This window comes from Vicugna pacos, chromosome 1, assembly GCF_048564905.1.
Source record: "Vicugna pacos chromosome 1, VicPac4, whole genome shotgun sequence".
Lineage (NCBI taxonomy): Eukaryota > Metazoa > Chordata > Mammalia > Artiodactyla > Camelidae > Vicugna > Vicugna pacos.
The window spans coordinates 30,023,787-30,049,222 of NC_132987.1; the positions used below are offsets into that span (position 1 = coordinate 30,023,787).

The 25,436-nt window shown below is 37.9% G+C and overlaps 1 long non-coding RNA gene across 1 annotated transcript in view; it reads left to right on the forward strand.

Moving 5' to 3' along the window:
• Nucleotides 1-25,436, forward strand: part of LOC140695920 (uncharacterized) — a 72,146-nt gene that overhangs the window by 44,421 nt on the left and 2,289 nt on the right. The window lies entirely within an intron of this gene.

Sequence of the window (25,436 nt, forward strand, 5' to 3'; positions counted from 1 at the left end):
AGATCACAAGCCTAATTAATGGAAGAGAGACCAGATCCTAGTCTTTTGAGTCTCAGGTTTACATACTTGTATACTAAAATGAAAATAATTAAACCCAGCTGGAGGTGTTATGGTTCTCAAACCTGGCTATGTAGTAGAATCACCAGAGGAATTACTTTTAAAAGTAAAAGTCCCAGATTCCACCCTAGACAATTCAGATTCAGTCAGAATCTCTGGATAGGGAGACCTGGCATACGTGTGTGTGTGTGTGCGCACGCGTGCGCGGTGTGTGTGTTGTGTGTAGTGTGTATGTGTATATATATATATATATATATATTTCCCAGGCAAGTATGAGGTGAAACCAAGCTAATCATCTTTGGCTCAAATGACCATATATCCCTGTTTCCCCAGCATGTTCTTGATGTTCATCTATTGTCCCGGGCCTAATTAACAGAGGCCCTTTTCACTCTCAAAAGTGTCCCAGTATGTATGATAAGCTACACTTATCTTTAATCCATCTGATTTGTAAGCATTGAACTAACATCTTTAATGGCAAAGGTAGAATACCCCCTGAAAGTGTTATAAAGCCAAAGCTAGGAATCATGGTCTCCCGAAAGAACAAACCTGTTCGGCTGCTCTGGAATTGTCCTCTTAGGAAAGAGACACTTTTAGCTCCTTGATTTTTGGCTTGCTAAGCTTAAGGTGAAAGTTATGAAAGAATTTGGGAAGACTATTTTTCTGGGATCTACCTAGTCTTAATATCATAAGAGCTCCCTATTTCCTTCATCAAGAAATAGCAATTAATTAATGTTGATCATATGAGGAGTAAGGAATCCTGACACAAAACCAAGGTATAAAGGAAAATGATAAGGCCTATGGCATATCCAAAAAACTCATTTATACAGTTCAAGGGATTACTAAGTTCTTGCATTTTTAAAACAATGTCCATTTCTGTTTGTTGTTGTTGTTGCTTAATTTAGTCTAGGCATTATCATTTGTAAGTAACAGAAACCAAATTCAACTAGCTTAAGATTTTTAAAAAAGGAAATTTTTGACTGTGTAACTGGGAAGGGAAAGAGTGGCCCCAGCATCCAGCATAAACATATCCAGGACCAGGTCATCAGGATCCTTTCTTTCAGGTATCAGTTCTTCTTCCACCTGAGTGTGAGCCTCATTTTCTCCAATTGTTGGCAGACTCCATCCACATGACAAGGAGGGTGGTTGCCAGTGGTATAAGATTTATGTCCTTCCAGCAAAGGGGCCACAAAGGCAAGAAACAATTTTCTATCCTTGTCCCAACAGAAATATCTGAGGAATCTAATCGGTCAGCTGATATTATTAAGTCAGCTCTGAACCAATTTATATGGCCAGGGGAATGGGTGCGCCTGTTGGACAAGACTGAGTCTCATTCCTATCCACCAATATTGGGGGAAAGGGCCCATTGTATGAATTTGGGAGGAGCACATAGGAAAACTTACTGTATGGCGAAAAACAATAATTAGCATGTATCCATGCCACTATCCTCATCAACCCTCAAAAAGCCAATGCTTCAATAGATTAGTAAAGAAACTCTCACAACAACTTTGGAGGAAGACTTGCTTATTTTAAAATTGAAAGTAAGAGGGAGTATGCTGGGTGGAAAGTGTAAGTTTATTCTCCTAAATGCATTATTCTAAATTCAAGATGTTTTGAGAATGGTGTTTCTTTACATAAGCACCTGCACTTCTGCTGGGAAGTTACTATTAGAAATGTAGTTACAAACTAAAGAAAGTGACTGAAATCTCTCTTTTATTCTAATAGGACCTTGAGTACTGATGGAGGAGCTTAAAATTACATAGGAATTCTAGAAAAGAATAAAACCCAGTCCCAGGATGTTCTAACCCTTTCCAGACCCCTAGAAACAAAAACTTTGCAATCAACACTTTAATGCTTTATATTCAAATACCCGAATTTGTGGATCAGTGAAATGGAGCCTGAAGAAAACAGGTCAATGGAAAAGAGGCATGAGGTTACGTAGTTAATTCTCTTTCTGATCAATTTTAGAATGTTTTCTTAGTCCTTTGTCTCCAAGTTGGGATTACATTCAAATATGAAATGAATAAATATTGATTGAACACAGATGGTAAGCATTTTAATATTGCAAGTCCAAGAGAATGAAGTACAATCCCATGAGCTCCTCTGCAGTGTAATCTCTGTTTATTATCAGATATTTTAATGTATTCAATTCCACCCAAGGAGTGCACTTCCAGCACTTTGTAAATATGAAATAGTAGGTGTGAGTCCATAATTAATTTACAGAGAAGAAAATTGGAACATGAAGAAGTTGGGCTTTTTCTAGGAATTCCAGCAAATTGTTATGGAGGTTAGAAACTGGACACAGAAAGAGGATATGCACTAGTTAGTATAATCACAATGGTAAGAGAAAGAAAAGTTTTTCCAAACTCACTCACTACTACTGACTCATTCCCATACTTCAGGGAGCAAATTGTGATTCTTCATACCTAATTATCTCCAAGTTTGAGATGTTAGTGTAAGATGCACATAATTAGATATCACTCCATCCTAGCTGACTTAGAATCTCTGCTGAAAGGAACTGCCCAGGAACGTTTATTTTATTGAGCACCCTTACTGAATTCTTAAACAAGCTAATCTTCAATAACTATTGCTTTACTGTTCATTAATTACTAGTGTAATATTCACTAGCTCCAATAGATCATTGTTTTTCACTTTACATTTGAATCTTGATAAAGAATAACACGTGATCAGCCTTGTCTTAAGTTCCTTAAGGAACTTAGAAAAGCTTTCCTTAAGTAGAGTTTAACTTATGACTAGCCCATCTTAGGAACACAGACACAACTTCCCCTATTATTCCTTCTACAAACATTCACTGAATACTTTTCATATAACAGCCCCTACTTTCTGTATTGTGGGTAAAACAATGAACAAAAATAGGGGAAAATGCTACTTCCATAGACTACATTTTAGACGAAAGAGAGGCATGTAATAAGATTACTAAAAAATGAAAATATAGAGTAAGTTAGATAGTAATACTAAGGAAAGAGCTAAAACAGATTACATTAATAGGTAGTATATCAGGTGAGAGGGAAACAGTATTTGAAATTTGGGCAACAGCTGACTCCACAAGAGCAATGATGGAAGCTTAAAGACTAAAATATCTTTAACATACTGAGAGAAAAATAACTGCCAGTGTAGAATTTTATACACAGCAGTATCATTCTTCAAACATAGAGTGAAAAAGTACATTTTTAGGTAATAAAAACCAGAGACTATTCAAAGTTAATTCATGATTAACTTCTAGTAACAGTGGAGGAAAGAGGAATGCCATGAACCTGCAACAGATAACAAGTACAAAACATGGGGGGAAATTTATATTCACTAAGAAATATCTAAAAACATAAATAAACTCAAGAAAACTGGAAACACTGGAGGCACTAAGAATTTTGAACTTAACAGCATGAAAACAACAGACCAAATTTAGAAACTAAACTTCCCAGACCCCTTACTGATAGCTCAACTATTCATGTGTTATGTGATCCCAGGAGATACCACTGAGAAGCAGATAAAGAGCACAGAGAAATCTATTCGGAAAACAGAGTGATGCAGAGCTGAATATGTAAATTTAATCCTTTTCTTAAAGGAATATATTCCAAATTTTGGGAAGATCAAGTAGCAAAAAGCCTAAAGGTTAGAATGTAGATCCCAAAGCAAACAAATTAGCAATAAACTGCTTGAATCCTCAGAGTCCTCCCTGGCTTTTTGCCTTGTACTTACGTCTTTGCTCTCCTTTTTAACCTGCTCCTCTGTGAGTTTCTCCTCTGTCTAAAAACTTGTGAGTGAGCCAAGCATTTAGGCATATATGGAGCCCTCACCACAGAGAGGATTACGTTCAAAGAATTAAAAGAAAATATGGTATTGGTGTATACACAGTCAATCTCAAGAAATATTTTTAAATAATATTTTAAATAATTTTTAAGCTGAGTACAAATATTAAAGTTATAAAAATCTCTGAATGAACACTACAGCAAACTAGAGATGGCAGAAAAACAAGAACTTAAAGACCACAATTGAAATTACCCAAATTGAAAAATAGAAACAAACAAACAAAAAAGACTAAAGAAAAGTGATTAGAACTATAGAGACCTGTGGGACAATGAAAAGCAGTCTAATATGTGAGTAACTGGAATTACAGGAGAAGAGAGAGAGAAAGGGACAGAAAAAAATTGATGAAGTAATGGCTAAAATAAATTTTTAATTTGATGAAAAACTTTAATTTACATATCTAAGAAACTCAATAACTCAAAAAAAGCACAAAGAAATCCACTCCTAGACATATCGTAGTCAAATTGCTGAAAGTCAAAGAGTAAATCTTAAACTCAACCATAGAAAAATTATTCTCTATATAGAATAAAAATAATCTTATTAAGAGCTGACTTCTCAGAAACTAGGAAAGCCAAAAGACATGGGGATGATCTATCAAAGGAAGAAAAAATTCTATTAACCAACAATTTTAAGTTCAGTGAAACTTTTCTTTAAAATTGCAGGTTAAAAAATCATACAAAAATCTCAATCTTTCCAAAATAATTAAAACTATGATAAAATTCAATCACAATTTTTAAAAAGTCTTTGCAAAAAAAGAATAGAAGCTGATGTTTTTACAGAAAACATTTATACATAATGATGAAATAATGTAAGCTTTCCTTTTCTTGGAGCAGTTTTAGGTTCACAGCAAAATTGAGAGAAATATTCCTCTTCCCCTGCCCCCTTCTAGAAACATGAGGGAAAATTTCTCTGATACTTACTTTGAAAATCTGTTTGAGCTCTTGGAGGTAAAACTAAAAAAGCATAGGGCTCTTCTATTACTGGCGCCCCCTGGTTTTTAACTCTCAGATTTGTCCACACCAGGCCTTCAGCAATTCATTAATTATAGTTCAGATTTTCCTACCACAACACAACAGTTCCTGCAGAGATTTCTGTTCCAGTATATTGTGATTGTCTGTATCCTTCTGTCTGTCTCTTCAATTTGGAGGGTAGTCACCTGCCCTGTGACCTCACTTTTCTTATATATTTAAGCTTTTTTAATTGGCTTTTTACTTATTAGGATAGAGTGGTGACTTCTAGACTCCTTACCTGAAGAATTGAAAGTATATTCTCCTTTTGAGATTGAGAACAAGACAATGATATCCACTGTCACTGCATCTATCCAACATTATATTGATTGGACCTAGCCAATTGAAAAAGGAAAGGGGAATAAATAAAAGGGATACAATTGATAAATTAGACTACATTAAAATGAAGAATTTCTATTAATTCAAAACACCATTTAAGAGTAAAAATGAAAATCATATAATGACAGAAAATATATCATTCTAACCAAGGGCTTATATCCAGAAGACATTAAAAACTTCTCCAAACCACTAAGAAAGAGAGATGACCACCACAGGAAAACAGACAAGAGACTTGAACAGAAAATTCAATAAAGACACTCACCAGTCGTTAATAAACAAAAAAAATTCTCAACCTCATTAGTAATCAGGGAATCGCAAATTAAAGACACAGAGTTCTCACTATGTACTTACCAGAATAACTAAAATAAAAACAATGAAAATTCTTACCCTCTGCCGATAGTAATATAAATTGGTCAACAATTTGGAAGATCATTTGGCAATGGCTACCAAGTTGAACATATCCTGTTACTCAGCAATTCCCTCTTGGGTATGTCTCCTCACCTGCTGCAGGAGACATGTGTCAAATGTTCATAGTAACAATATTCATAATAGCCAGGTACTGAAAACAACTCATGTCCACGAAAAGTAAACGAGTAAATAAGTTGTAATATATTTATTCACTTTATTACCAGAAAGCAATTAAAATGAAGAACTGTCGAAACAATTAGGATTAGATGAATTAAAATTTCAAAGACAGAGGAGCCCTTCTCAGGTGAGATGTTGATCATGGCCACTAGCTATTTTCTTCTCCAAAGGTGTTTACCAAATCCTGGTAGAAGCTGAGAACAAAGCATGATTCCAGCAAAGAAACTACTAGCAAAACTGCAAAGGAGAAATCAGAAAGGTTTTGGTAGTTTTGAGGGCCTCTGGCAACAGATTACAAACTACAAGAGCCCAATTTTTAACACCAGATATTTTTTTTACAATGTATCCAACTAGAACATGTTTTTGTATTTTCACACTTTGTTTTTTGCTTTGCTGGGTTCACTGTGCTGGTGCTATTATTTTGTTTAGGAGTTTATGAATGTGTGTTTTTGAGTGAGATCGTCCTATAATTTTCTTTCATTATAATATCCTAGTCTGGATTTAGCTTCAGAGTTTACTAGCCTCATAAAATGAGTTGAGTAGTGTTCATTCTTTTACTGTTCTCTGGAACAGTTTTAAAGTGTTGCAATTCACTCCTCCATGAAAACTAGATAGAACTCACTGGTGAAAGTTTAGGTGTATAGTATTTTCTTTGTGAGAATATTTTTAAACTATTGCTTTAATATTTTAAAAGTCATGTGCATACTAAGATTTCTTATACTTGATTGAGTTTTGCCAAATTATGTTTTCTTGGAAATTGTTCATTTTGTCTATGACTTTTTATTCAGTGGCATAGATTTATTCACAAAAAACTCTTACTATATTTCAAGTATCTATCATGCCTCCAGTGACATGCTTTTTCTTTGATTTGTTTTTTATTATGGACATTTTCAAACATAACACAAAAGCAGAGGGATTAGTACAAACCAAAATAGTCATCTTAAAACTGGTTCTGTTTTTTACTTTGATTTTTGTGTGTTTATTTTTGCTTTGGAGATACCTCTTGGAAACAGCATATCTTAGACCCTTTTTTTAAAATCCAACCTGACAAAATCTGTCTTCTAATGGGGAGGCTAGCCTCTTTTCCCTCTTCCTTCTTTTGTAAGTTTAATTTTTTAATTCCATTTTTTTCTTTATATAGTTTCAAAAATTACATATACTATTTATGCTCATTTAAATTGTTAACATTAAGATTTCAACATGCAAATGTATTTTAACATCTAAATCATTCAATATTTTAAACTTCCTCCCAAACACAAACATTTTACCTTTAATTCCAATCAACTCCCCCTCATTTTACATGGTAATTTTGCTAAATATTTTGTTCTACCTTAATTTAACTACCCAAATCAAATACTAGTATTTCTACCACTAAATTATTTTTTCCAGATTTACCTACATATTTCCCAAGTTCCTTGCTCACTAGTCCGTCTTGCATCTCAGAATTCCTTCTGGGACAATTTACTTTCTTCTTCAAGAACATTATATGTATCAGCTTTAGTGACAAATGATTCATATACTTGTACATACATATGGCAGTCCCCCCCAAAAAAATCTGGGATAATTTCATCTTGAGCTCTTTGTCTAATGACATCTGCAAAGACCCAATTTCCAAGTAAGATCACATTCTGAGGTTCCAGGTAGATATGAATTGGGGGGGGGGCATTATTCAACCTTCTACACATATCATGTAATTCACACATTTGTACATAATTAGATGTATAATACAGTGGGTTTTTCGGATATTCAGAGTTGTACAACCATCACCACAATCAATTTTAGAACATTTTCCTCACTCCTTAAAAGAAACACTATATTCTAAAATACATCGTCTAAGTTTTCCTTTAGTGAGTACCTAGTATACAATTTTTTTCAGCTATATCTGAAATGTCTTTATTTTCATTCTTAAAAATTTAGCATAGGTTTTAATTCTAGATTGATGTTTATCTTTGCTCAACAGCGTAAATAAATTACTCCACCATATCCTGAATCTGTTGTTAGTGTTAAGAAGTCTGCTGTTAGTCTAACTGCCATTTTTTTTGGCAGCATCTGTCCTTCTCTCTGTTCCTAAAATCTTTTTGCTTTTAAACTTCTGTCTTTCTACCGTGATTTATCCAAGTATGTTTGGAATTTGTTGTGATTCTTGACTCTAAATTTGTATAGTTCATCACATTTCAGAAATGGTTAGCCATTATCTTTTCACTTATTGCCCTTTTCCATTCTTCCTGCTCTGCCCTTCAGGAGATTTACACTGAGGGGAAAATTAACTTCCAGTTAGCTCAGCAGATTGCTGTGTTTGGTCCATCTTATAGTGGAAGAACTCTCTGGGACAACACTGTGCCAAACACTCAGCCAACTACAGATACATGCCTTTAGTCACAGGAGAAGCTGTGGAGAAACATCAGTTCCTCAGTGTAGATCCATTCCATGCCACTGAGGGAAAACTCAAAACCCATGCCTTACTGAGAATGGTGGTTACCTTAAGCCATCATTTCCTATTGATGACTATGTTGTTATCTCATAAATGAAGAGAATTATGTTACTTATAAAAGGAACTAGAAATAATTGCTTAGCCTATAGATAAATACTAGACTTTGGCAACTGATCTCTATTATTTCCCTAAATATTCCAAGTAAAGGTGCTACAGAGACCTCCTCAAACTGCTGTTTTCAAAGCAAACACACAATATTAATTGAGAAATTATTGCAGCCAATATCCCAATAATTATATAATTCCAGCTAATTACTGCCAGTTAATTACAGTTTTTGACAGTATTTCTCTTTCAGTGAGCAAATCTCAGACTCAGAATAAGACATTATCTTACTTATTATCCCAGAAATGAATTTCTAAAGTAGAGGATTAAAATAAACTACTACAAATCCAACTGTCTAAATAGAAGTTATTTCTTTGTCATAAAAGTTACTCAGGATATTTGGAAACTATAATTTGAAAAACAGAAATCAAGTTTGTCCTAAGGCAATGATCCATTTATCAGAACCTTTTTACATACATACTTTAGTTTGCTCCCCTCTACACAATAAAAGATATTTACATATGTTTGGCAGAAGTTATTGCTGTATCAATGGTTTTTCTCCTGTGTTTTTCCTTCTCCCCTTCCAAGAGGGTAAACGGGCTCTTTCTAACATCCTTCCCTCAGCCTGGTGGCCGCTGCCAGGCCTGCCCACAGAAAGTCCCTAAACAGACTTAAATGGGAAACTCAGATAAGGAAACTGCATGTGCTGGCAAAGCAACAGTTCCAAGGCCTGGAACCCAGATTTCTCATCTGGTTTACGTGGTTTCCTCAAGAGGCTGAAGTATTGCCTTTAATGGTAACATGTTATTTCTGGGGGCTGATGTGGCTGGAAGAATAGAATGCAGCGCACCTACGTCCAACCTGGAGAATGCTTTGCGTTTCAGGGGCTGCTAAGACTCCAGAGATTGGGTGTGCGTCTGTCAGATACAGAGGAGGCGTGAGGAGCTGCACCTGTGTCACTGTGTGTTTCTGCTCTGCTTTTACTCTGCTTCAGGAGTAAACCAAGTCCAAGTTACAGTTCTTAACCTGTCCTCACACCCAAACCAGACTCTGTGGGGATATTTGTAGGGCCGGAAGCAAAAGTGACTGCTCAAAGGGAATCTTTTGTTAAGGTCTGTACTCATCAGATATATTACGCTAGTTCTCCTGGAGGCCCTTTGAGGGTGTGTGTGAGTCTATGTGTGTGTTGGGGGTGGAACATGGATTTGGGAGGGAGGGCAGTTTGGAAGGAGAGTTCTAGAACATCTACATCCTGGTCCCTGGCAAAGCCCCAGGGTGAGTGGCAAGCCCAAAGGGGAGTTCTGTTAAACAGATGGCAACGAAGAATAGGATTGCTGAATTTCAAGTGTCCATGGGTGCTTAGGTTATGAGAATATCAGTAGCAACCACAACAGACTAGAGATTCAAGACCCTGCCTTTGTTTTCTATGCACCACATAAGCCTCTGAATTCCTATGTGATCAAGACACGGGACAGAGTCACAAACAGGACTGGTACTGCATTTCTCAGCCACTTTTCAGGATGGAGAAACCAGGCTAGGGTTTAGGTTGATTGAAAGGCAGTAAAGTGATGCACTGTTCTTACAGATTTGACCATGTGGCTTAAGATTAATATATGCTATATATGGTATATATTTATAATTTATCTTTCAAACTGACAAAATTCCAAAAATATGATCTATCACTTCCTTATAAAACATACACACACCCAAAGGCATATACACACACAGGCACCCGTGTGCCTTATTCTGTTTCTCTTCGTGTTTATGTTACTTTCATACATTTCTCATTTTCCTTAGTATCAGATTTAGTATGGTCTTCACCCCTGTGACTGTGGTCTCCTGTCTACTTTTTCCTTTTTCTTCAGAATAGACTCTGTGCAGATGCAGTGTATCCACTCTGTCCACATCTCCACCTCCTCATCCACCAAGAACCACTGGAAACTGGTTCCACTGTCTTTATCTTTGGCTGAAGTGCACTAAGACTTGCTGTATCTCCTCTTCTGCATGATTTTCTTTTCTTTTGAAATGATACACTTTTTCTTTCCCACTTTAAAACTTTAAATATCTAAACTGTGGATTGAAAATACGTAGATTTCTTTTACAAGAAGCTGCATGGTAAAATGAAAGCTGCATGGTGAAACAGGAATATAAGTATATTGTAATAACAAATAGAGGAACAAGATATTTTCAGCACAAGAGAGATAGGAAAATGTTTCTCCCCAGAAGGAAAGTAGTCAGAAGAGGAAGAGGCATTGAATGTGTGAGAAAGAAATGGATAATTAAAGAGCTGATTCCTAAGATAGGAGGTTGTGGCATCAAGGGTACCTTGAAAAAGAGGGGACATTTAAAAACTAGAAAAAAGAAGAGACAGTTACTAAATACAGAGACTTGAACAGATGTAAATGTAAAACTCCAGGTGTAAACTTGAAGGAAGTTAATAGAGTTCACATTACTTGCCTCACTCTTCTCAGTAGGGTAGGAGATACTGTCACTGGCTGAGAAAAAGATTAGCGCTTAGAGAGTGGAAAAGGTTTGAAATCGCTCTGGGAAATTACAAAGAAATAACAATAACAACAATACTAATAATACTAATACTAATAATAATAATAATAATAATAATAATAATAATAATAATAATAATGGCATTGTTGTGTAGTCACTGCAGTCCTCTCTCTCACCCCCCTAACCTCAGCTTCTGTCAATTCTAGCACTTCCTCCAGCTGTGTTCCTACTTCTGCGGTCTGTGTTCTGTCTGTCGTAGGCCTGTTGGCTTCATTTGGGTTGGTCTTTCTATCCATTAGTTCTTCTATACTTCCTTCCCTTTTCCTTTCTCTATCCACAAAGCCACATTCATACTGCTGCCTTTTGTCTGGAAGAGCTCCCTTCATGTTTTCTTGCTACATCTCACACTCAGCTCCAACTTTGCTTTCCCCCACATCCCTTCCAAAATCTACAACTGACCTGTATTAATTCCTGAATTGAAATCTACTGTCTTCCCCCTTCCTTTCAAGCCTCAGGTAGCTTCTTTCTATTCATTTGGTAGCTGTTCCCATCACGGTTGTTCCATTTGACCTTCCACTTTACATTCTGAAAGCTAGGCCCAGTCTTCCTACCACCTCCTTACTTCTCAGGTTAATCATGAGCAGTTACATAACTCATCATCTTTTCTGAGGTTACCACAGTCTCATCTCTTAAAGAAGACACTGGAATACACATTTCCTCCATCACAAAAGCTCCATTCTTGACAACTAGGTAGCTCCTTGAGCCACAGTAAAAGAGCACTTAACCTTAAGCCTTTTCCATCTAAAACAATATCTATCTTCTGCCCTTGCCACAGTTATTTTATTCTATCTGGGCTCCCACTTTTCCTGAGACTAGTGATTTCCTTAAACAGGCCCTAGCAGCTCCTATATTCAGCCTTTCCCTCCCTAAGATAAAGAACCGTCTCCACACTTGGTTGACTGAGTGAATTGCCTCATAAATCCTCTAGCATACTGTAATTTCCACAGCCCTGAAAGCAAAGTGGGGAATATAAATCCAGACTGAAGTCTGTCTGTGACTCCTGCCCGTGCTCTGACAGACCTCTTCCTCAGCTGAGTCTGCAGCAGATTAAAGACGGCTTCACATTCTCTGATACTCCTCTCGTCGGAAGACTGGACCTCTGTCCCTATCCCTTGAGCGTGGGTAGGGTCTACAACTGCTTAGACAAACAGCCTATGGCAGGAGTGATGGTCTGTTCATCTCTGGGCCCAGGCCTTAAGAGACTGAAAGCTTCTACTTCTTCTTTCTTAGAAGATTCACTCTTGGTACCTAGTGTCTTAGGAGACACTAGGTAAAAGAGTGGAAAGGCCTGAAGCCACACTGAGAAGGACCCGACTGAGTGCAGCCTTCCAGCCCTACCTGTTAAGCCCCAGGTACGTTAGTAAAGCCCGTAGGCCAGACCAGGCGCTGTCTGCGTGATACTGAGTAGCCTTAGTCTGCACCATGTGGAGCCAAAGCTTGCCTAAATTCTCAAAGTCATGTCATGTATAAAATTAGTGTTGTTTAAAGCCATAGAATTTTGGAGTGACTTGTTATGCAGTGATAGATAAGGAAATAAAGTCCGCATGGGCACTCCCAAACAAACACCACTTATGCACAAATAGATGAAGCTTGTTTGTTCCTCAGTGATCTTAGAATATATACTGTTATCCCAATTTTACAAAAAGAAAAAATAACAATAACACTATTGGAGCCACTATAATATGAGGCTAAGAATGTGAGTGTTGCAATCAGGTTATCTGGTATCAAAACCCATCTTTGTCACTTACCTGTTGTGTAAACTTCTGAAGCTGAATTGAGCTTCAGATAGTGTCCTAATGAGCTTGTTACATTAAATTACAGATCATTAAAAGTAGAAAGGATCTTGGGATCTAGTCCAGTGGCTTTCAACCATGGCCCTGGGAGCCCTTCAAGGGGAGGAGTGGAGGGAAATAGAGCACGGCCCAACCCGCGCTCCCTTGATGAAAGCTACCACTCCTTTATGTGTGTTTTATATTAGGCTTTCAGATAGAATTTCCTTTTTAAAAAATTGGCTGCTAAAACAAAATAAAGTACTCAAATACACATGTATATTCTAACTAATCCCAAAACACCCAAATTCAAAGATAAAGGGAATATCGTGGAAAGTGACTTCTGCCTAGAACCCTCCTTCCTGCCCTCTTCACAACCTGCTGCTCATCATTCACTTCTCAGACCAGGCCTTACTTCCTTCAGAAAGATTGCTTCCGCCTCGGAAGTCCACATCCGTGACCGTTCCTGTGTCTTTCCCAGCTTCTTTGTAAAAGTGCTTGCTGCTACTTTCCATGAACTCCAAGATGCACATTTTAAAATATCTTTATATTTCTGAAATGAGGAGGTATCACATAGTTGATAACATCTTACAATTGTTGCCAGCCAGGTGGTAATCATGACACAGTTGTGTAAAAACTTTCTGCTGGGAGCTTCTAGTATAATCAAAAAAAACATTAAAGGACCTGAGATTCATTGAAATTCAAGTTCTTTGTAATATAGTTGCATGTTTGGTTGGCTCCTCTACTGAATTGGAAGCTACAAAGATACAACCATGTCTTTCTTTCTTATTTACTATTAAGGCTCCAATCCTTAACTACATTCTCAGTGAATATTTGTGGAATTGTCCAAGTAGATATCTCTTGTTCTAAGAATGAAGACATTGATCAAAGGTTTAAATAGAAACAGGAACAACAATTTAATCTTTTTACAATTTAGGCTTGCACTTCCAGTGGGTCAAAATCTTTTTATAGATTGAATATAATTACTTTAAGTCTAGTTTAGTATTTGACAGAGAAAAATGCAGTTTCGTCCAGAGAAACTGATATCTTCAAATACTGCTAGTGGTTTTGTAAATTGGTGCCAACTTTCAGAAAACAATTTTGCAAATTTTATTAATAAAGACCTTTTGGATTGCAAGTATTAAAAGCTGATCAACTTAATCAAAAAGGAAGATTGAAGGAATTATTGTTGAAGGGATAACTGAACTTCTGAAGGGCTATTCTGTGTGGAATACAGGGCTGAGGATGCACGCCAGAGTCACCTGGAGCCAGATGCTGAGCACAACACTGCTCACAAGGATTGGTAGAGGAGGAAGAGCCTCCTGTGATTCTCAAAAAAGAATCTTCTCTAATAAATATGAGAGAAAGAATGATAGAATTAGAAAATTACCATTTTATAACCCACAATTTATAAATTCATTCAGGAAGGGTCATCAGTTGTCCTTAAAACCATTGCTTATAATCCTGTTGGAGAATACTATATTCATAAATCTCTTATCACTCCCACAAATTTGTTACTAACTACAGAAAGAAGAATATATATTTACAGTGGAGACATCTGGCAGACATCACCTAAAGCAGGTCATCAAACTTAGCTTCACCAATAACAGGACACTTAACATTTGCCTCTGAATATGATGAAATAAGAAATGTAAAACCTGACCTATGTAGTATTCTTGTATTCTTTAAGTGAAGTATAGTCAGTTTACAATGTTGTGTCAATTTCTGGTGTGCAGCATAATGTTTCAGTCATACATATATATATTTTTTTCATACTTTTTCATTATAGGTTACTACAAGATATTGAATATAGTTCCCTGTGCTATACAGAAGAAACTTGTTGTTTATCTATTTTCTATATAATAGTTAATATCTGCAAATCTCGAACTCCCAATTTATCCCTTCCCACCCTCTTCCCCTCTGGTAGCCATAAGTTTGTTTTCTATGTTTGTGAGTTTCTGTTTTGTAAATAAGTTCACTTATGTATTTTTTTTTAAATTCCACATATGAGTGATATATGCTATTTTTCTTTCTCTTGCTGACTTACTTCACTTGGAATGACAGTCTCCAGGTCCATCCATGTTGCTGCAAATGACATTATTTTAGTTTTTATGGCTGAGTAATATTCCATTGTATAAATATATATATATATATTTACAAAATTTTTATTTTACTTTTGTAGTGGAAGAAATTTAAGTAGAAATGAAAATTTTAAATGCATATTCCTTTTTTTACTTTAAAATTTCACCAGTCACAACAATATAAAGTATTTCAGTAGTTTTACATAATCCCTCCCTGAAAATACATTAACATTTGAAAATATTTGTCTTTTCATCACTCTTTTCTTCTAAATTACTTTATTCATCATCATCTGCTTTTTGCTTTGGAAAAGCATTTGGAAAATAAATCCAGCTGGCGCTGAACCAGTCACTCTTACTTCAATAAAAACAAACAACCAAATAATTGATGTTAAATATTCCTCTCAAATTACAGTATTTATTTTGGAATGATGGGTGTGTTTATTGTAGATTCAGTGTCTAAGCCATTTTATAAAATACATTTTTTAATTCCCTCATCAAGCAATAACTAACCAAGTTATTTTGTACAAATCTACCTGCTGAGAACAGTTAGAAAAGATAAATTAAATATAGAATATATTTTTGAGACATCAAATAACTAATGAGACAGAGAGAAATTGAAAGGCTAAGATCTGTGATTGAAAGAAAGCCCAGAGAGGTGAATCTAATATTTGAGGCTGCTTTTTCTTTACAGGAGACTGATAATTTTTAAAGTGCCAATTAACCAAGAAGAGGTAATAATTCTAATTTGTATGCACCTTGGAAAGGCCTCCAAATATATAAAGCCATTAAACAACAAAAGTTTTGAGAAAATTCAGTTGATTAAAATTGGTCAAATACTTTCTACATTTTGTTACTTAACCATAACCTATTGAAAAAAATCTCATTTAAACTATAAAAAAAGTCAACTTCAAGATTTTGCAGGTTAAATTCATAATTATATTGCAATCCATTCCCTTTACCCAGATGACTTGAAAGAAAAAAAAATCCACAATTTGTCAAAATCTTTAAATGACTGCAAAAATTTTATTTGCTTAATTATGACACTGTTCAAAGAATATCTACTTTCTTCCTTCTTATGTTAAGAACAGACATATGTTTGTAACCCATGATGCTTAGAATGAGGCCATCTTCATGAATTGAAAGAAAGTATATCTTGAGTCTTCAACTTGATATCTTTTAATCTTGGCTGAACGTCTTCAGATAATGGCATATGTTAATTTGCCTATGAGCTTTATGCTTATAGGGATCATGTTCATAAGTGAGGATAGTAGAGATATATGTCAACTATTAATAATAATAATAATACTTATTCATCTGTTTTATTGTGCCAGTGCACCCTGTGCCATACATCCCAAACTCAGTGCCTTTCCGTGATGTCATATGGTCTCCTTAGTGCCATACAGAATGTGGCAAGGGTTGGGATTGGTTTCAGAGGACCCAGATGGGGAACTTTGACAAATTAGAGGGGACATGACAGAGTTTTGAGTAGACAGGTAGAAGAATCTAGGGAGTTTCAACTAATGCAGAGCAGTCAGGAAGCAGACACCTGGATGGAGTCTGGAGTTCAGGCCATGGATGAGCAAGAATACAAGTGCTAAGCTAGGAGGGCAATTTCTGATTCGAATCCACAGACTGTTTTGTTCCCACTCTGTATAAGTGGCCATGAGCCCACTGGCTTTCACCATCTTAAGAAGCCCTGACAGCATAAGATTAATGACGACTATTTTATCCCCCAAGTATAAAATACCTAGGGAACTAAAGAATTTGGAATTGGAATATTTCAAATTTGAAATCTAATTTAGTTTTAATCCCTTTCTGTTCCCTTACTTGTTAAAACTCCTTTGTATATATCTAAATTTTAGTATCTAAATAACCTACATGATATTGGCTCTAAAATAGTTAAACTCCTGAGCTTCTGACATCCAGGAAGGATGTTTAACAGACTTAGACAGGAATTACCATGGCATTATTGTTCTTGCCCAATGGGGTATCTTTTTCAGTTCAAACAAACTGCAAATTATTTTCCCACCACAAAATAACATTGCAACATGCAGGTAGAATACAGAGGCAGTAGAGAGTATTTTATTTATTTTTTTGTTTGTTTGTTTTTTTAACATTTTTTATTGATTTATAATCATTTTACAATGTTGTGTCAAATTCCAGTGTTCAGCACAATTTTTCAGTCATTCATGGACATATGCACACTCATTGTCACATTTTTTTCTCTGTGAGTTATCATAACATTTTGTTTATATTTCCCTGTGCTATACAGTATAATCTTGTTTATCTATTCTACAATTTTGAAATCCCAGTCTATCCCTTCCCACCCTCCACCCCCTGGCAATCACAAGTCTGTATTCTCTGTCTGTGAGTCTATTTCTGTCCTGTATTTATGCTTTGTTTTTGTTTGTTTGTTTGTTTTTGTTTTTGTTTTTTGTTTTTTAGATTCCACATATGAGCGATCTCATATGGTATTTTTCTTTCTCTTTCTGGCTTACTTCACTTAGAATGACATTCTCCAGGAGCATCCATGTTGCTGCAAATGGCATTATGTTGTCAGTTTTTATGGCTGAGTAGTATTCCATTGTATAAATATACCACCTCTTCTTTATCCAGTCACCTGTTGATGGACATTTAGGCTGTTTCCATGTCTTGGCTATTGTAAATAGTGCTGCTATGAACATTGGGGTGCAGGTGTCATCCTGAAGTAGATTTCCTTCTGGATACAAGCCCAGGAGTGGGATTCCTGGGTCATATGGTAAGTCTATTCCTAGTCTTTTGAGGAATCTCCACACTGTTTTCCACAGTGGCTGTACCAAACTGCATTCCCACCAGCAGTGTAGGAGGGTTCCCCTTTCTCCACAGCCTCTCCAGCATTTGTCATTTTTGGATTTTTGAATGACGGCCATTCTGACTGGTGTGAGGTGATACCTCATTGTAGTTTTGATTTGCATTTCTCTGATAATTAGTGATATTGAGCATTTTTTCATGTGCTTTTTGATCATTTGTATGTCTTCCTTGGAGAATTGCTTGTTTAGGTCTTCTCCCCATTTTTGGATTGGGTTGTTTATTTTTTTCTTATTGAGTCATATGAGCTGCTTATATATTCTGGAGATCAAGCCTTTGTCAGTTTCACTTGCAAAAATTTTCTCCCATTCCATAGGTTTTCTTCTTGTTTTACTTCTGGTTTCCTTTGCTGTGCAGAAGCTTGTAAGTTTCATTAGGTCCCATTTGTTTATTCTTGCTTTTATTTCTTCTAGGAGAAAATTTTTGAAATGTATGTCAGATAATGTTTTGCCTATGTTTTCCTCTAGGAGGTTTATTGTATCTTGTCTTATGTTTAAGTCTTTAATCCATTTTGAGTTGATTTTTGTATATGGTGTAAGGGCGTGTTCTAGCTTCATTGTTTTACATGCTGCTGTCCAGTTTTCCCAACACCATTTGCTGAAGAGACTGTTTTTATTCCATTGTATATTCTTGCCTTCTTTGTCGAAGATGAGTTGACCAAAAGTTTGTGGGTTCATTTCTGGGCTCTATTCTGTTCCATTGGTCTATATGTCTGTTTTGGTACCAATACCATGCTGTCTTGATGACTGTAGCTCTATAGTATTGTCTGAAGTCTGGGAGAGTTATTCCTCCAGCCTCTTTCTTTCTCTTCAGTAATGCTTTGGCAATTCTAGGTCTTTGATGGTTCCATATAAATTTTATTATGATTTGTTCTAGTTCTGTGAAATATGTCCTGGGTAATTGGATAGGAATTGCATTAAATCTGTAGATTGCCTTGGGCAGTGTGACCATTTTAACAATATTGATTCTTCCAGTCCAAGAGCATGGGATGTCTTTCCATTTTTTAAAATCTTCTTTAATTTCCTTCATCAATGGTTTATAGTTTTCTGTGTATAATTCTTTCACCTCCTTGGTTAGATTTATTCCCAGATATTTTATTACTTTGGGTGCTATTTTAAAGGGGATTGTTTCTTTATGTTCTTTTTCTGTTGAAGTAGAGAGTATTTTAAAAGTCCAAAAGTCACATTCTACCACATGAAAAGGAAAGTCATTTCCCAGGAAATAATCAGAATTAGCAGAAGGCATTTAGTAGAAAGCCCTGGATAGAAGCCACTTCCTTTAAAGATAGTTAAAGTGTTTCCATACTTAAAGTAACTCAGAACAATAATAATTTTTTTAAACCCTCCATAATTGGTAATTCAGGCACAGACTCAAGAATATCACTTTCATTGAACAGATAGGCAAAAGACAGGGGGCATGTGTCAGAACAACACAGAGAACCCAAAAGAAAACAAGATCAGAGATAAATGTATTACTTCACTTGGCTAAAGTTTTAGCAATGGCTTAAAAAGGAAGCTTTGAATATAAATTTCAAGATTAATTAATTATTCATGCTTAATTAACTCTACAGAACACTTTTTGTAGTTCTCCTTCCAAAATATAGGCTTAGCCATTTTTAATTAATTTCTCTTTTTGCTGCTAAAACTTTTCAAGTTAAGAATATTCCAGCCATTAGGGTTATTAGGACTAAATGGACATACTTCTTTATTTTGATCAAGAAACTGTTACCCCAAGAGGCAAACAAGGTAAGCAAGCAAGGACCTGATCATACACATTGGACCATTGTGGTAATGAAGAGAACAGCAACACATTTCAGGTTGTTCGGGTATGTGTACAAGGCTCTCCCATTGCTCGCCAGACACTAGACCTATAGCAACTAACCTGATTCACATCTCCCCCAAAGGCTGACCCTGCAGCTTTGAATATATTTCTTGACCTGCTTAAGGATTGCTCTTCTTGTTGTTGAACACTCCTTTGAGCCCATATTCACCTCCAGCTACATTCCTATGACTCTTCTCCTTTATGCAAAATGTTAGTAAGTTGACCGATTGGAAAAAGCTGAAGAGTAATATGAGAGATGCAGAAAAGGGTAAAGACAGAGTACAGGCAAATCTCAATGGATGTTTTGTATGTAGGCTTGCCTCAAACCCAGTCTGCTATGCTGTGATTTGACAGTGGCTACATTCTTCTGCTTTAGGCCACACAGAATGTCTCCTAAGACTCATCAGTGCATTTCTCTCTCTCTCTCTTTTTTGCCTTTAACATACTTTTCAACTCACTCTAAGATAAAAACTAGTAATCTTAGAAGAATGAAGCCACTGTAAAATCACAGCATAACAGGAAGGAGAGAGAGGAATATATCTGATCTCTTTTTTCTCTCATTGGCTGAGCACAGCATCAAGCCAGGGGAAGGGAGCCTGGGTGATGTGGCTCAGAAATGAGCTCCCCAGGGCACAGAACAACACAAAGAAGGGTGGAAAGATAAATGGAGAACCTCCAGCACACTCTTCTCCTGGTTTTTTTCTTATTTGTCTGACAACCTTTTGCAATCTCTTTGATAATTTCGCTTTCCCTGTCTGACCATTAAATGTTGGAATGTTCTAAGTCCTAGGTCTTCTTGTGTTCTCACTCCACAGCATCTCCTCAGGAGAGCTAGTCCATACTTACAGATGCAATTAGCACCTATATACACACCAGTGATCCACAGATATGTAATTCTAGCCCAGGTCACTACTCTAAACCCGAGATCCCAATGTCCAAATGCCAAATGGACATCTCCAGTTAAATAGCTCAACTCAAAATGTCCACAACTGCCTTCATGATCTTCTCCTCTAATTGAGACCCTCTTCCAGTGTCCCTTTTCTGTGAGTGACTTAACTCATCAGAAAGTTCCATCCCAGAATCCTCTCCTTTACGCCCGTATGCAATACATTACGACGCCAATGAATTTGCCTTCGAAAATCTCTGACATCACTCCGCCACTATATATCCACCACCACCACAGTCTTGGGCTCTTCATCTGCACCAGAACTATCATCACCCATCTCACTCCTGCCTCCACTCTATTTGTTTTCAGCTTAGTAGCCAAGTGCTCTTTAAAAATAAGCATAAGTCTGGTCATTCCAGTGTCATGATTTAAAGTCTTCAGTCATTTCTCTTAGCCTATTAATCAGAATTTTTATCATGATCTACAGGACCTCCTCCAGATCCTCTCTCACCCTATTTCTTCTCATGCTCTTGTCAAATTGCCCTTATTTCAATTCCTGGGAAGTGCCGAGCCTCCTCCCACCAGAGGAGCTTTGTGAGTGGCTCCCTTTGCGTGAAGTGCTCTCCCCACCCCCAACTCCTTTGTCAGCATAACTCCAACTCACCTCAGATAGGCTGGAATTTTTCAGGAAGAAAGCTTTCCTGCCTACCCCTCCCTGCTTCAACTTGATAAGCTCTTTCATAGGCACTCATAGCTTGGTTTCCCAGAATCTACCTCATTTCCAATTTTAAATTTATTGGGAGGTGGGGGTGATTATCCCCTACCCTCGGGGGGCTGTAAGAACCTTTGAACAGGACTGTGTCTGCTTTTGCTTATCACTGTATTCACAGTACTGTGCCTAGTGGTGTGTTTATCCCTATATCACAGTACTGAATATGGTACAAGATTGTGTTAGTTCAGGCTGCTCTAATAGAATACCATAGAGACTGGGTGGTTTATAAACAATAAACATTCATTTCTCACAGTCCAGAGCCTGAGAAATTCAAGATTAAGGTGCCAGCAGATTTGGCGTCTGTTGAGAGCCATATACTTGGTTTACAGCTTGCAGTCTTCTCTCTGTGTCCTCACATGGTGGAAGATGCTGAGGAGTTCTCTGGGGTCTCTTTTATGAGGTCACTAATCCCATTCATGAGGGCAGAGCCCTCCCAAAAGCCCCACCTCCAAATACCATCACACTGGGGATTAGGTTTCACCATAACCCCCAGAAACATTCAGTCTACAGCAGTGATCAACAAACATATTTGTTCAATGACAGCATGGAGAGATAACTGGATGAGTGAATAAATAAATGAATGCACAGAAGTCATGCTAATCCTACAGCTGGGAAGCACTGAGATTCCAGCTGGGAGGTCTTGGGTGGAGGCTAATAGTACAAGACTGAAACATGAAATAGAATGTAGAAACAGATTCTTAATAATTCCAAGATTTGTGTAAATTAGAAAGTCTATTCAAGCCATCCCTTGGGTGGGTCCTCTGCCTCAAGGCATTCTGTGACTTCAGCATCCCAAGCCAGAAGAAATTGAGAGGAACTCAGGGCCAGGGAGAGTCTCACCTCGTCTACAGCACATGTTGGTATACGCCTGTTGTGAGGGGAGGAGCTCAAGAAAACAGGCCAAGCTGCTCAGATTAATGCTTGGGTGCTCAGAGTTCACAGAAAGTTTAACATGGAGTTCAGTTTCTGTTACAAAGAGCTGTTCTCCAGGGGTTTGCCATACCTGTCAGTCACTTGCAAAGACTTTCCAATCAGATAACACCCAGGAGAGGCTGGAGAGTTGAAGGAAAAAGGAACTAGTCAAACCTGCCGTCTTTACATGGCTGAGTGCTCTCATTTCAAGGAAACAATTTTGTGCATCTTAATGTTGCCACATGGATGCCAGCCCTCTTTTTTCCACTTTGAAAATGTTTTGGAACCATCCTCTAAACCCAGCCTATAATTCAAAATAATCCGCAAAATTATTTTTAGGAAGAAAATGTACTGTTTATCATTAGATAATCTAAAGTAAATAAAAATAATTAAGAAATCTGTTTTGGAAGTAGTACATCTCTTCTGTATCTGAATATAACATACTACCAGGGTGAAATACAAAATCAACAGCTGAGAGAGAAGCAAGATGGCAGAGTAGAAGGACGCTTATAGCTCATCCTCTCCCACAAATACACCAAAACTCACATGTACGGACCTACTCAGCCAACCAGAGCACCTGCCAAACTCCAACAGAACATCGCCCTCTTCAAAAAACAAAGATGCCAAATATCTGGTAGGAGAAAAGGAAAAAAGAAAGAAGAAAAAGCAAAACAGTGTGGGACCAATCCCAAGGGGAGGGAGTGGCAAAGGAGGACTGGTGCTCGTTAGCTGGGTCTCCCCTCTCCAACGGAGAGGCCAGTGGGATGGAAGGGGAGCCTCCATGGCTCAGATCTGCCCTAGCACCCCTTGACCAACAGAACTGAGTTAAATGGGCACAAAGGGTCCCTGTGACACCCAGCCCGAGACGCGAGCCAGCAGCTGGGGCCAGGACAGGCCACCCAAGCCAGGCGGAGGACTGGGGCGGCTGCACTAAGGCAGCCCCAGGGGACGGCAGGGGGCTGCGCGCCGTGGCTGGGAGAGGATAAGGAACAGAACAACCTTGGTCCTCCATAAGTTGCAAAAAAAGAAAAGCAACACGGCTGGTGTGCCTTGGGGCGGGGGGGGGCGCTGTAGCCTTTGTCTCCTCAGACCTGCGCTGCCATTACTGGCACTTTTCGCAAGAAGGGAGGTGGGGTGCAGCCACAGCTGCCATCTCCTCCTGTGCTCAGCATCCGGGTTGGGATGGGGCCAAGACCTGAATCTGCACCCAGGGGCTCTGTAACCTCCTAGGCAGGACTGAGACTTGTTTACAGCCTGAGGCAGATAGGATCTTTCTGCCCTGGCACCTCAGAGAACTTGCGCCACCAAGACAAACAAGGAGCTGAGATTTGGCACAGAGCAGGGGTGGGGCCGTTCTGTGGTCTTCCCCGAGCCTGCCTACGGAGCACCGACCTGAGGCGGAGTGGGTAGCTGCACAGAGCAGCGGAGCCACCAGCGCCAGGAGAGGGTGGGCGGCCATCCCCCTTCCTGGCAGGAATGCAGCACCTGACCACGGTGCTGGGAGGGGGTGCGATCCACCCACCTGCCTCCCCCCAAGCACAGCATCTGACTGTGGCATCAGAAGGAGGGGAGTGACCCACTTGCCCACCGGGAAAGAGCTCAGCTCCTGACCCAGTGTTAGGAGGGGGCACGAGCTGCTAGCCGACAGCCACTGGGAGCATCACAGAAGAGAGTGCCAACAGAGGGCCTCTGGAAACAGCAAGCTGAGATCGTGAAACAGGGAGAAGACACAAAGACCTCTCGATAAAATCATTAAGAGCACAGCATCTCCAGGAGAACTAGATAACTGATACTCCTTAAGCCACAGTGCCAGAGAGATAAGAGCAATATGAAGAAGCAGAGGAACCACTCCCAATTAAAAGATCAAGAGAAATCCCCTGAAAGCACGATCAAGGAAATTGACATTGATGGCCTACTAGATCAAGATTTCAAAAAAGGACTGATCAAAGTACTGAAGGAACTAAAAGGAATAGTGTTTAGAGATATAAAATATGTCAAACATGAAATAGAAGCTATAAAGAACGAAGTAGAATTAGTAAACTCATTTGCTGAGATGAGAGCTGACCTAAAGGCTGTACAAAGCAGGCTAGATAATGCAGAGGAATGAATAAGTGACCTAGAAGACAGGACAACAGAAAGCACCCAATGAGAACAGCTGAGAGAAAAACAAATAAAAAACAATGAAAACAACATAAGGGACCTATGAGATAATATAAAGCATGCCAATCTACACATAATAGGGGTTCCATAAGGGGAAGAAAGAACAAAGGAGATTGAAAAGATATTTGAAGAAATCATGACTGAAAACTTCCCAAACCTAAAGAAAGAATCAGATATCCAAGTACAGGAGGCTCAGAGGGTCCCAAACAGGAAGAACCCAAACAGACCCATACCAAGACATATAATCAAGATGGCAAAAGTCAAGGATAAAGAAATGATCCTAAAGGCAGCAAGAGAAAAACAAAGAGTGAGTTACAAGGGAACCCCCATAAGGCCCTCAGCTGATTTCTCTACGCAAACACTACAGGCCAGAATGGAGTGGCAAGATATATTCAAAGTCCTGAATGAAAAAAAGATACAGCCTAGGATACTCTATCCAGCAAAGCTATCCTTTAGGATAGAAAGAGAGAGAAAGAACTTCACAGACAAGCAAAAACTAAAAGAGTTTAGCAACACTAAACCTATGCTAAAAGAAATATTCATTTAGGTCTACTCTAAATAGAAAAGAAACAGGATGATACAAAAATGAGAAACTCATAACTGGAAAGGTGATAACTACCATGAATTCCAAATAGAATAAACACAAAATTGTAAAAGAAGACATCTAAATCATTAAGAGTGGGAGAGGGAAGCAAAGAAAGCCATTGTGGAAAACAGTATGGAGTTTCCTCAAAAGACTAGGAATAGACTTACCATATGACCTAGGAATCCCACTCCTGGGCTTGTATCCAGAAGGAACCCTACTTCAAAATGACACCTGCACCCCAGTGTTCATAGCAGCACTGTTTACAATAGGCAAGACATGGAAACAGCCTAGATGTCCATCAACAGATTACTGAGTACAGAAGATGTGGTATATTTATACGACAGAATACTATTCAGCCACAAAAACCGACAACATAACGCCATTTGCAGCAACATGGATGTCCCTGGAGAATGTCATTCAAAGTGAAGTAAGCCAGAAAGAGAAAGAAAAATACCATATGAGATTGCTTATATGAGGAATCTAAAAACAAAACAAAACAAAACAGAAATACAAAACAGAAACAGACTCATAGACATAGAATATAAACTTATGGTTGCCAAAGGGGCAGAGGGTGCGAAGGGACAGACTGGGATTTTAAAATGCAGAATAGATTATACTCTATAGCACAGAGAAAAATATACAAGATCTTGTGGTAGCTCATTGTGAAAAAAATGTGACAATGAATATACGTATGTTC